The sequence below is a fragment of the Mastomys coucha genome, unplaced genomic scaffold (assembly GCF_008632895.1).
Source record: "Mastomys coucha isolate ucsf_1 unplaced genomic scaffold, UCSF_Mcou_1 pScaffold13, whole genome shotgun sequence".
Classification (NCBI taxonomy): Eukaryota; Metazoa; Chordata; class Mammalia; order Rodentia; family Muridae; genus Mastomys; species Mastomys coucha.
Genome location: NW_022196895.1, coordinates 41,929,937 through 41,943,986, shown reverse-complemented (window position 1 = coordinate 41,943,986; position 14,050 = coordinate 41,929,937).

Sequence of the window (14,050 nt, the reverse complement as noted above, 5' to 3'; positions counted from 1 at the left end):
TGGAGGGGAAACTGGGAATGGAGAAATTTACATGTAAATAAAGAAAATATCTAATAATAAAAAAATTAAATTTGGGTTCAGGGTTTTAGAGTCAGACATCATTTTTGTAAAATTCAGACAAATACGGTGATCCTCTTAGGTGACACAGCCACCGAGATGCCTGGAAACTGGTGCCTGCTGTAGTAAGCCCTTATCAAGTGAATGTACTTAATGGGTGATTTTGTAGGATGACAACAGATCACCTAAAAACCTTGTCACATGTGAAGATAGTTTATCTCACGGAATTTGAACTTTAAAAATACCAGAGCCTTGCTTTCTTGATAAGGTCTCATGTAACCTACTCAGGCTGGTCTCATCCTCACTATGTAGCTAAGGATGGATGACCTTGAACTTCTTATCCTCCTGCCTCTACCTTCCAAGTTCTTGGGATTACAGGTGTAAGCCACCATTCCTAATTTACATAGTTCTAGGATGGAACCTGGGGTCTCATGCAGACTGGCGATGGGAGGCTACATCTCCAGCTTCCATAAAAGAGTTCAAGGTTTCTATTCTTACCACACAGAAGGAGATGCCATAGAATAGCTATGTGGCACGTTACCCAATGAACAACCATTAAGTTTACTTTAGCATCTCTGTTATAACTGCCAGTGCTTTCTAGGTTTTTGGTTTTGTTTTTCCTTATCATATATTTATCTTTGGTCATTTGTCAGCAACCTACCATCTCCTGCTGAGTCCCTGGTTGTACAACATGAAGGGAATTGCAATTGAAGTGAAGATAAAATTGGGTTCTTACGTGGCTTTTAGCTGTATTTACATAAAAGGGAAATTTCTGCAGTAGAAACTTGACCAAGAGCATTGCTTTAGAGGCTGTAGAGATGACTCAGTGGTTAAGAGCTAGCGCTAGAGTTTGGTTCCCAGCACCCACTTCAGGTGGCTCACAACTGTGTATAATTCCAGCTCCAGGGGATCTAATTCTAGCCTCCACAAACACTGCAATCATGTGCATAAACACACACACACACACACACACACACACACACACACACACACACTTAAAAATCTCTCAAAGGTGATGCTTTTACATGACATCAATATTTTGGGTTTTGTAGAATTAGACTCAGAGGTAGCAGGTAGAGTTAGACGAACTATCAGAGAATTCCTCCCCTACCTAGTGTCTGTGTTGTCTAACTTGGTCTTTCTGGTGAGAGATGTGGTTCTCTGTGTGGAGAGGGTGAAGGGAATACATGTGTGCATGGCACCAGCCATCAGTGTTTCTGTGGAGGGATCAAAGTACGCATTCAGGCAAGGGCTGTAGAGAGAGACTTCGGCCACCGCACCTCCCATTCCTCCGGGGCTCATGGATTGTTCTCTCACCTGTAAGCTGTCAGTTTCTGATTTTATCCTCCTGAGCATTCATACTTACGGTCTTTTCCTCATTTGTGATGGGAGTTTATTATTTTCTCCCAAGACTTCTGAGCCTGGGACCGTAACCAGTGCCCTTGTAGATAGCAGTGCGGTGACTTCATTACCAAACCAGTCATGCATGCAGACCCATCACTCCCCATCACATAGTGGCCCTGCCTGACACTTAGTCGACAGCCATCGCCTGTGGTCAGAGCACAGCTTGGGCCTCATTTCAAAGGTGACTCATTTGCAGTTCCTGCACGTCCTCCTGGGCTAGCTGGTGTATTTGTTTCTCTGACAGATAACCTAAGCCAGGGAAACCTCAGAATAAATATGTATTAATCCTTGAGTACAAAGGCACTGTGCGCTCATTGTACAAATTCAAATGCCCCAGACACTTGTGATGGAGGAGTTTCTCACACTGTCCCATAGCAGAGGTCTCAGTAGTTCCCAGTGTGCTGAAGGAGTAGACACATTGGCGTTTATCCATTTGCACAATCACACAGGTTCTCGACTTCAATATGAAAAATATTAGTGTGACATAGGAGAGGTGAATTTAGGTGGTGGGGAGGTGACCATTTCATTTTTTGGGGGGGACAGGGATCGAACCCAGATTTCCTGCTTGCTAAGTATAGACTCAGCCATGGAGCTATTCTCCTAAGCTCCATATTTTATTTTCCTAATCTGCATTTGGTTTTGAGTCTATCAGGGAAACATTCACTTTGAACTCAAGACTCCGTGATTATAATTATCTTTCTGTTGCAGTTCATTCCTGTAAAAATTTATTTTAAGAAAATAGTTATTAATATCACAAATAGTACCCTAATATCTGAAGGAGTTAACATTATTATAAGTATTTCTTATTTCATTTAACTTATTTGTACAGTTATTCTATATATTTTTCTTTTATATAGGCTGTATTAAACTTGTTTTTATTCCAGAACACATTCATTTCATTATTTTAAGATATTTTATGTGTATATATGTATATGCATGTGTGTTTTGTGTAAAGGTCAGGAGACAGATTTTAAGAGTCTGTTGTCTGGCTGGAGAGATGGCTCAGTGGTTAAGAGCACTGGTTGCTCTTCTAGAGGTCTTGAGTTCAATTCCCAGCAACCACATGCTGGCTCACAACTCTAGTGGGATCTGACTCCCTCTTCTGGTGTGTCTGAAGACAGCAACAATGAACTCATATACATAAAATAAAAATAAAAAAATAAACTTTAAAAAAAGAGACTGTTGTCTTATTTCATGTGGATTCTGGGATTTGAACTCAAGCTGTGAACCTTGCATGGCAAGCACATTTATCATCTGGGCTATCTTCATAGCCCTCACATCTTTTTTTTCTTTTCCTTTTTTCCCTTTTATTGACAATGTCTCCTCCTCCCCCCACACATAATATATCCTGAATATAGTATTCCCTCCCTCTGCTCTTCCTGGTCCCTCACTATGTCCCCTCCCATCCAAATCCACCTCCTTTCTGTCTCTTATTAGAAAAGAAATAGTCTTCTAAGGGATAATAATAAAATGAAATAAAGTATAATTATATAGAAAACAAAACTGATTCATCGGAATAGGAGAACACAAACAAGAGAAGGAAAGGAGCTTAATGAATTGTGTAGCTGTTATCTTCAGAAATGAGGCCTTCCTATGGAGAACAGCCTATAGTCTTGTCAACAGCTTGGGTTCTTTGGGGATTCCCATGGGACCCCTTTGGCCAACAACTCATTTAGATGTAACCCAAACCTGGGACAAGAGGCTTCATTTGGTGACAAGAGATGGCCAGTTGGGGCTCTGTCTCCCTCATTATTTGGCTCATTTCATTTAGCTCACTTTCATTTTTGTGTATTTGTTGGAAAGCTTCTACTTATTACTACTATCTTCTATGGCATTATGTCTATTTTCTAGCCAATAACCCCATTATATAATTTGCCATATCTTGTCTGGACTGCTCTTAACTTCTAGCCAACCCACATGGTTATTATTTTAATTCTTACCTGATGGTGGCTTTCTCCTCTCGCCCCCTTCTCCTGTCTTGTGGTTCTCCTCTGACCACCAAGCCCTGGAACCCTAAACCCGCCTATGTCTCTTCTGCCCAGCTATTGGTTGTTGCCATCTTTATTCACCAATCAGATATAACTTGAGGGTAAGGTGACATAGTGTCACTTGGGTTTAAGTGCCACTCTCTTGTCTCTGGGCAACCAGGTCTTGGGGTCCTATACTTAGCATCACAAGGCATAGCAGTAGACCAGACCTCAACACCTAATTCCTTACTCTGTACCTAACCTCTATGGTTCTACAGACTGTATCTTGGTTATCATTGACTGAACAGCTAACATATAAATGAATTATATATTCATTTATATAACATATAAATGAATGCATACCATATTTGTCTTTCCAGGTCTGGGTTGCCTCACTTAGGATGATTCTTTCTTACTCCATCCACAACCATGTACCTGTAAGTTTCATGGTGTCATTTGTTTTTGATCCATTTGGAGTTGAGTTTTGTACAGGGTGATAAGTATGGATACATTTTGATTTTTCTACATATAGCCACCAGTTTAACCAATACTACTTGTTAAAGACACTATTTTTCCCAGTGTGTATTTTTGGTTTCTTTATCAAAAATCAGGAGTACATAGTTGTGTGGATTTATGTTTGAGTCTTTAATTGTATTCTACTGATCAACATGTCTGCTTTTGTGCCAATAGTATGCAAATATTTTATTGTGAATTGTTGCATGTATGTTCATAAAGGAAATTGGTCTGTAATTCTTTCTTTGTTGAGTCACTATGTGATTTGAGTATCAGGATATCAGGATAACTTTAGTATTGTAAAATAAATTTGGTGATATTCCTTTTGTGGATTAATTTGAGGAGTATTGGAATAAACTCTTTTGAATATTTGGTAGAAATCTTTGTTAAAACCATCTGACCCTGGGCTTGTTTTTTTTTTGTTTTTTTGTTTTTGTTTTTTTTTGGGGGGGAGACTTTTAATTACTGTTTTTATTTCACCAGGGTTTATAGGTCTGTTTAAATTGCTTATTTGATCTTGATTTAACTTTAGTAAGTAATATATAGCAAGAAAAGTATACACTTCATCAGGCAGTGGTGGCGCACACCTCTAACCCCAGCAGTTGGAGGCAGAGGCAGGCGGATTTCTGAGTTCAAGGTCAGCCTGGTCTACAGAGTGAGTTCCAGGACAGCCAGGACTATACAGAAAAACCCTGACTCAAAAACCAAAAAAAAAAAAAAAAAAAAAAAAAAAAAAAAAAAAAAAGAAAGAAAAAAAAAAGGAAAGAAAAGCATCCACTTCTCCACTTCTTTTAGATTTTTCAACCTGTTGGAATATAGAGTTTTAAAATATATCTCTATCATTCTCTAGATTTCCTCCATGTCCATTGTTATGTGACTTTTCTCATCTCTAGTTTTGTTAATTTGGACATCCTTTCTTGACTTTTTAGTTAATTTAAATAGTGGCTTATCAATCTGATTTTCTCAAAGAACTATCTCTTTGTTTCATTGATTCTTTGTATTTTCTTGTTGTTTCTATTTTGCTGATTTCAGTTCTGAGTTTGATGATTTTTTTGTTATCTATTACTTTTGGGTGTGGTTTCTTCTTTTGTTTCAGAGCTTTTAGATGTGCTGTTAAGTTACTAGTATGAGATATCTCTTTTATTGGTTGATTGGTTTTTGAGACAGGGCCTCTCTATAGAGGCCAGGCTGTTCTGGATTTCACTCTGTAGACCAGGCTGGCCTTGAACTCAGAGACCTGTCTCCCAAGAGACAGATTAAAGGTGCTGAGATTAAAGGTGTGTGCCACCACCATCTGAATATTGATATTGCTTAAATTTGGTTTTATTATGCAAAGTCTTATCTTTTCCATCTATTGTGACTGAAAGTTTTACTGGGTATAGTAATACGAGCTGGCAGCTTTGATCCCTTAAGAGTCTGTAGAGTTACACCAGGTACTTCTGGCTTCTAGATTCTCCATTGAGAATTCAGGTCTTATTCTGATAGGTCTGATTTTTATATTTTAGTTGTCTTTTTTCCTTGAAGCTTTTAATATCCTTTGTTCTGTGTGCTTAGTGTTTTGATTATTATGTGCCGAGGGGACTTTCCGTTCTGGCCCAGTCTATTTGGTCTTCTCTCAGCTTCCTGTATGTTGATGGGCATCTACTTTAGGTTAGGAAAATTTTTAAATTTTCTTCTATGATTTTTGTTCAAGGTTTTTTCAATGCCTTTGAGCTGTGTTTCTTCTCCTTCCTTGAGTCCAGATTTAGTCTTTTCATGGGATCCCAGATTTCTTGGATGTGGACGGTTTTGTTTGTTTGTTTTTCTTTTTCCCTTCCTTCCTTCCTTCTTTCCTTCCTTCCTTCCTTCCTTTCTTTCTCTCTCTCTTTCTTTCTTTTTTTTATTTAACATTTTCTTTGACCAAGGTTTCCATTTCTTTTTTGGTGTCTTTAATGTTTGAGTTTCACTCTTCTATGTCTTGTATTCTGTTGGTGAGGCTTGCCTCTGAGGTTCCTGGTAGACTTCCTAAATATTTCATTTCCAGATTTCCTTTAGTTTGGGTTTTCTTTATTAATTCTATTTCTACTTTCAGGTCCTGAACTGTTTTATTAATTTTCTTCCACTGTTTGTTTGCATGTTCATAGATTTCCTTAGCAGATTTATTCATTTTTCTTCAATGACCTCTATCATATACATAAAGGCTATTTTAAAATTTGTATCTTGTGTTTTCAACTATTTTGCAGTTCTTATTGCGTACTGTGTTAGGTTTTCTGGGCTCTAGGGAAGTCATATTGTCCTTCCTGTTATTGATTATATTTTTACACTGGTGTCTAGGCATCTGGAATTAGGAAGATTATAATTCTAGGTGACGATATCTGGTCTTGTCTTTGTTTTGAGTGGGTGTTTTGTTTCCTGGTTTCTATTGCTCTCTCTTGTTTTTAGGAGGATGGGCAGCTGTTGCTTGGTAGGAAATTCTCCTGTGATCCTGCTAGGTGTAGACAGTATGGGTTCTGGATAAAATGTGTTTCTAGGTATTGAGAGCTGACGCTTAGGAATGGGGATGGACTGTTTCCCTATGTGCAGTGGCCTGAGGGTTTCTAGGGAGTGGCTTCTGGAGTTGAAGGCTCTTATTTCATTTTTTTTAATGGATGGATTTAACAGTGATATTGTCTAGATGGACCTAAAGTCACGTAGTGCTGATGACTGTATTAGATATGATGAATGTATGACTATGCCCAACTTCTTTGCTCTTCTAACTAATTGTGAATATAGGCTATGCACATGTATTGTATGCATTCACACATTTATTCACACGGGGTGACTTCCTAGAAATGAGAGATAAAGATGTAGGTACAATATGAGTTTACACTGCTACCAACGGGAAGGAGATTGTTTCTGTATACTTGTCCAAGCCCAGGCAAGATGTACCTCTTTAATCATTGCTGGATTAACAATGGTATTGTTTTAGAGTACATTGTCTTATTGACCTAGACTGTCTTCTTACATATTCCTGGGCAGTTCATTTCCTTTGTTGAATTGCTGGTTTATACCTTTGTCAATTTTGCTTTTCCATAGTCTGTGTATTTATACCTCTCTGTAGATTTTTATAGCTTTTTTCATAAAATATCTGGTCAGAGTTGCAAGTGGTACTTGCACTTGGTAGGGTGGTAGAGATAGAAAGATTAAGACTTCAAGGCTACCTTCAGCGATATAAGGAATTTGGGGCTAGCATTGGCTATGTAAAGCTATATCTAAAAAGAAAAAAAAAAAAGGAAAAAAGAAAGAAAAAGAAAAAAATTACCACACCCTAAATTGGTCCGTTTGTTGTTTGTTCAGTCTGAAAGAATTCCCTTGATGTCCCTATGTATAGTGAATTGTAATTTTGCTACAGTTAGGTGCAACATCAGTACTGTTAGATAGTTCTTATTAGATTAATTTATTTTGATGTAGTTATGATCTTCCAAGGGATAGTTTTAGAGATTTATGTAGCCTTAAGTTTTAGACTCAATATTTGTCAATATACCAATAGGTGACCGTTCTCTGTAACTGCTTTATCCAAACTGTACTCAGCATCAGGTAAAAATCCCATTGTTAAAATAGTACTTGAATATTGAGCCCTGCTCTTTGCCAAGCACTGGCTGGGTATAGCAGATACAAGGACAAGAAAGGACTCTCCTTTCAAATGGTTACTTCAGAACAAGGAGGTGCACACTCATGCATATAACTGTGGTAGGAGATGATGATTGCTACCTGTGCACAGGGCACAGTATAGGTACACTTTAGTGAAAGATCCTTTCTACCTATGATGACAGTAAAGGATGGTGATCAGGCAGGCTCAGGGACAGGCATCTCTGAGGCTGAGTCCTGACAAATGACATAGAAAATAACCCTTAGGGGCTGCAAGAAATGCCTAAAGATTCCAGAGAGTCTTATGATGGTCTTTGCAATATGGTAGAGTTGGGGCTTTATGTGGAACAAATAGGGGTCTGACTGTGGAGGGTCATTTATACCATCAAAGTCTTTGGAATTTTTTTTCCTGCAGCAATGGGGAAGCTTCTGAAGGTACAGAGCAGGGCAGTGTTGTGAGGATGCTCAGATTTTAGAGGGACCACCCTGACTTTTGATGCTGGAGTGCTGGCATAGATGGTATGAGGTGGTTTTCATGATAATGGAGGAAGAGAGCCCAGAGTCTGCATCTGGTAGGGTAACAATAGCAGTAAGTTCTTAGAGAAAGATGTGGGTGGATGATAGTAAGCTCTGCTTCCTAATGGACTTTATATGTGACTTGCCTATGAAAGGCAGAGGCAGAGAGATCTTTGAGTGGACTATGGATATCTGTCTCTGACATCGATTCTTTCATTTACCTATGCTTTGTGTCTTACTCTAAACAAGGGCTGTCTACTCTTCCCATAGCCACACACAGAGAGTTTCTCTGCCACTTGTAGCTACTCCTGAGGTTGCTAATATCTGTTACTTTTTTTTCTAAATATTATTATCAGCCTTTTATGTCCACCTGCTGTTTCCCTGAACTCACCACACATAGAATAGAATCAATAAAATAGTAATTTATGCACTAACTTTATGTTGGAGTTCCATGGTCTTGCTGGTTCTTTGTTTGTTTGATTTGTTTGTCTTTTTCAGATGTGTGGTTTTTCTGAGAAATTTTCTTTCTGGGTAGCTATCAACTCCACCATCGAGGTCCAGATTTTATCTGATTGCATTGAGTATTATAAAAAATATTCCCACTCTATGGCTTTGCTATCCTGAGCATGCCTGATCTTGTCTGGAAAGTCACACACCTACCCAAATACCTTGTGAAGCTGCATGCATAACTTTATGACAAATGGTAACAATGATGATGAGGCACACTACTCATGGCATACCCATAGTGCACTTTGTTGAGAAGGGGTATGACAGTGGGCTGTCCACATATTATCTAATTCATGGACTAACATGTGGGGAGCCGCAGCTGCCACCCTATATTTTGAACACCTGGTCTCTGGCCAGAGCAGAGAGCATTGTGATAAACAAGCCTTTATTTGGAAAAGCTGAGTGCTTCCAGTTTATGATGCAAGCTGGCATGATTTCTCGTAGCCTATTATGCTTTGCCACGTAGCCAATGCTGGTTGGGACCAGGGAAAGTATTTAACCCACAAGGGTTGGGGGCTGGAAGAATAGAAGTAAGATGTAGGAATAGAAGTAAGATGTATGTAAGAATAGAAGTAAGATGTATGTAGGAATAGAAGTAAGATGTAGAAATAGAAGTAAGATGTATGTAAGAATAGGAGTAAGTAAGATGTAGGGGATAGGAGTAAGTAGGAAATAGGAGTAAGTAAGAAGAAAGAAGTAAGATGTAAGTAGTAAGATGTAAAGATGTAAGTGGTAAGATAGAAGAAGTAAGATAGAAATAAGTAAGATGTAAGAAGTAAGATGTAACTAGTAAGATGTAAGAAGAAGATATAGAAGAATATAAGAGGAGCTACCTAAGAAAGAAGAAAAGATGAACAAATGATTCTGTAGTACATGGTTCCTGAATAAACTGCTTGGAGAAGGGTTCATGTTCGCCTCCTTATTACTGCTGGACGGAAGGGTGGCAACATTAACAGATTTGTTATGTCTTACATTTTCCCCTTTTCTCTGTATTTATTTTCTGAGAAATTTCATTTGCTGCATGTCTTAATTTGTCTCTCACATGTTAGTAATTTTTTATGCCTAAATATCTGAGCTCCAGATGAATTAGCCCAGTGTTCATTGGCCTCTGATAGTTGATAGTGTCACTGGCAACTTGCATTTAACCCTTCTAAAGTTCCATCATCATCCTCCCCAAATCTGTGTGTCCTCCAAGAGTCCCTCTCCTATAATGGTGTGAGCCAGAACATCCTGGAGGTCATTCTTCCCTTCTTTGTCATCCCCATACTCAACTTGTTTCTAGGTTCTGTTGGTTCTGGTTCCCAACTCTCTCTCACATGCACTGTCTCTTCTGTCAAAGGCTTAGTTCAGGTTCTTATCATTTGTGACCCACATTATAGCCATAGCCTCCTAGCCAACCTCATTCCCTGAGTTTCCAATTTCTTCTCTACGCATCCTTGACTCTGAGCTTTGTGAATTCAAAACTCTGGTTCCACTGTTCTGCACACCGTTTCACAGGTGTCTCCACAATGCACTTCAGACACATTGGGATAATGAGTGAGGTTTGTTTCTATGTCCTTTTCTGCCAGACTCTTTCTTACCCCTGTCTTTTCAGCCCCATCAAACTTCTTGAATTTTCACACCCTGCTGTGAGTTCTCCTCTATGGGTTTCTCTCTTCCTACCCTCCTTGACTGAAACATTTTCATCCCCTCATATTGCTCTTCAGTACCCCTTTGTCCTTTCGTCCTCTGCCCAGGTTGTAATCTCCCAGCATCTTCCCTCTCAGTCTATGTGGGGTACCTCTCTGTGTTCTGAGAGCTTCCTTGAATCCTACTGTCAAGCCACATACCCTGCTATGTTCTACCTTCTACAGAGGCAAGCAGAGAGTTTATCTTGCTCATTACTGCAAGTCCAAGCCATACGTAGCTTTCTGCCATATGGCAGAGGTAGAGCAATTACTAAGTGTAAAACAAATGAACGGGTGGATTCAACAGCTGGGGCTAAAGCTGGATTAGCTTACCTTTAAAGTTCATATTAAGTCTGCTCCCCAAATAGCTTATTTAGAGTCTTTTATGATACATTGTCTTTGGGCATAATAGTGGCAGGAGTGGAGGAAGGTTGGGAATCATATTACATGTGACACTACATCAAGACACTGTTGAGCTGGTAGTGGATGATGACACTTGTGTTGGCTAGTTATTTTTTCTTTTTCTTTTTTGTCAACTTGACACAACCTTGAGTCATTTTGGAAAAGAGAACCTTAATTTGAGGATAGCCTCTATCATATTGCCTACAGTCAACTCTATAGGATACTTTCTTGATTAAGGATTAATGTGGGCAGATAAGGTCCACAGTGGGCAGTGCCACCCTTGGGCAGGTGATTCTGGGTGGATAAGAAAACATGAGTAAATTATGGAGAGAAAGCCAATAAGCAGCATTCCTCTATATCATCTACTTCAGATCCAGCCTCCAGGTTCCTGTCCCGTCCTCCCTCAGGGATGGACTATAATGTGTAAAGTAAAATAAACCATTTCTGTCCCCAAATTGCTTTTGGTCATGGTGTTTAGCACAGCAACGGAAAAGAAGCTAGGACATTATTAAATTGCAATTGGTAAAAAAAAGCCCACGTTATAGTTCTACCCTGAGAACCGGATGAACAACTGGATGGAGCCCTCAAGCCAGCTGCAAATCCTGCACAGGAAACAGAACAGCCTTGGTGATTGAAGGGGAGGAGTCATTTGAGCACGTTCGGAGCAACTATAGACACTCTTGGTATATAAACATTAAGATCTTAAGTGCATTTCATAAAGTAAAAGGAAATGATATCTATTAGAAAGGGAGTGTTGTGCGAGCAGCCTGGGGAGTGGAGTAGGCTTTAGAGCTGCAGCTGCAGTTTGAGCCAATTATAAGCTAGAAATAGAAAGCAGAGGAGGAGCTGAGAACAGGCTACCACAATAATCCCAGCATGTTTCCTCTGAAGCACAGGACTGAGTTTTCAGGGGGAAGAGGCTGTTAAGAACCTTGGGATACAGATGATGCTTGACCTGGACTATGTCATACTCTGGTGCTCCAGCCACAGACCCTATTCTGACTCCATCAGGAATCTATCTTTCTCGTGTCTTTCCTCTCAGCCAAGTACTCCTATATTAACAGTTTCCAGGCACCAGTGTTTAATTTCTATGGCCATATTTATTGCTTTCACTTTTTTTTTTTGTAGCAAAGCTAGCTTTAGACAGACCCTATGTAGGGTGCATAGCAAGCTATTTATGGATAGACACTGTCTCAGTTTTGTGTCCGTGGTACCTAGCCCAGTATGAACTGGAGCTGAAGTCAAAGGTTCATGCAGACTTCTAGATTTCAAGCAACCAGAAGTTAAGCTAGAAGTTAGCATGAAACAAATAATCTGTCACAGCATTTGGAATTCATATACACAGGCAAAGCTTACCATTCCGTTCAGGTAGGGCCAAACATGTTGAGATAGTTTGAAACGCTTAGAGTCTGTATCTAAATGGCACACATGGTGTGGGGGAACTGTTGAGAGGAGGAATGTGAAGACAAGAACATGACCAAGTGTTGGATGGATTATAGAGACAGCAGCTCTTTCAAGTTCAGGAACCAGACTATTTTAGATATGCTTTTGGAAAAGGATGCGCTACAGGTGTGAGGCAGGAGGGACCCAATAAATGGTTCCTCTCTCCCCATTACTACTCTGCACCCCCCTTTGATAGCTCTTGTAGATTTAGGAGGGGAACGTGTTTCTTAGTGTCTTTAGTTAAAGAACAGATAAAACAAAACTCTATCAGTCTTCTTTCCATTGCTGTAACAAAAAGACCCATGATGAAAGGTCACGATGAGGTGACCTTATCTTGTCAGATTCTGATGAGAGCCCCTTGGGCTGAATTATAGCAGGGTAGAGAAACCAAAAAGGATACAGACAGGCTGAGATTATGGGATGGCCTTGTGTTTTTTTTAAAAGGTACTTTAAATAAAATTTATTTATATGAGTACACTGTCACTGTCTTCAAACACACCAGAAGAGGGCATTGGATACCATTATAGATGGTTTTGAGTCATCATGTGGTTGCTGGGAATTGAACTCAGGACCTCTGGAAGAGCAGTCAGTGCTCTTAACCACTCTTGCTGTAAAGAAACAATACTGTTTTGAGAGTTAACTAGGGTTCTGATTCCCTTGCAAGAATGTCAACTTCACACTAGGGTTAAAGACCCTACTACTTTTTTTCAAAGATATATTTATTTATTTAATACATGTGAATACACTGTCACTCTCTTCAGACACACCAGAAGAGGGCATCAGACCTCATTACAGATGGTTGTGAGCCACCACATGGTTGCTGGGAGTTGAACTCAGGACCTCTGGAAGAACAGTCAGTGCTCTTAACCAGTGAGCCATCTCTCCAGCTCTGACCCTACTCCTTTTATTTTACTAGACCAAGGGCCAAATTTCCAGCACGTGAAATGTTTGGAGTGAACTCACATCCAAACCATAGCAAAACCAAAATAGAGTTACCAATTGGCATAGTATTTACTGGGGCTGCCCCATACACTATAATTTAAGCACTAAGTCTTATCACTTCCCATTCTAACTCCCAAATAATTGACACAAAGACCCATTAAGCTTATCAACAAGCCTAGGCTGGGCAGGTTCTCAGCTATTCGAATCCCCTCTACTATCTACTTCCTAGCCACAGGTCCTTTACTTCAATTTGAGTCTTTCCCTGGCTGGCTCTGGTCCACGTGTATGCTCAGGTCTGCTCGCTCATCGAAACCTCATGGCGAATCCTCCTGTTCTCTCTATGTGGTTTCTCCACACACTCCTTCCTCCTAGTTCTTCTCTCACTTCTTTTTCCTTGGGACCCCTGGCTGGTATCAGAAGTCCAGCTTTCCTCTTTCCTCCACCCAACAAATGAAATGATCAGCTCTTTCTTGACCAATCAGAAGGTGATGAAGAATGTTTATAAAACCCTGAGACTGGTTGATGCTTCATAAAATACCAAAGTCTGGCCTGTTATTAACTCTGCCAGTATAGAAATCGTCATTTGAATAATATCAGGATAATCATTATGCAGAGCACAAAACCATCACTCCTACAGTGCCCCTCTCTTCTTTTTAAGTACCCTATTTCACATCAGCAGTGTTCACTACCACTGCACTCTAAAGCTTGCCCGTTTGGAAAGGAAAGCCATTACTCATCCTTCCCCCATGGGACGGCAGGCAGTGAGATGCCTCCATTAGAGTGATGGTATAACTCCTTTCCAGAATGCTACCTCGCTTCTCCTTAAATCTAAAATCCTCCAAGGAAAAGCTCCCGTTCTTTCCTTGCACAGCAGGTTAGCAATGGCCATCTGCCCTCCATTATGAAGCTGCTTTCTGGGTATTGGTTCCTCACCATCCAAAGTTCACAGCATTTAAATTCCTGTTACAGGATCGTCCAAAATTTAATTCCATGGCTCTCAAACTTAGAGACCATCAGAGTCCTGGT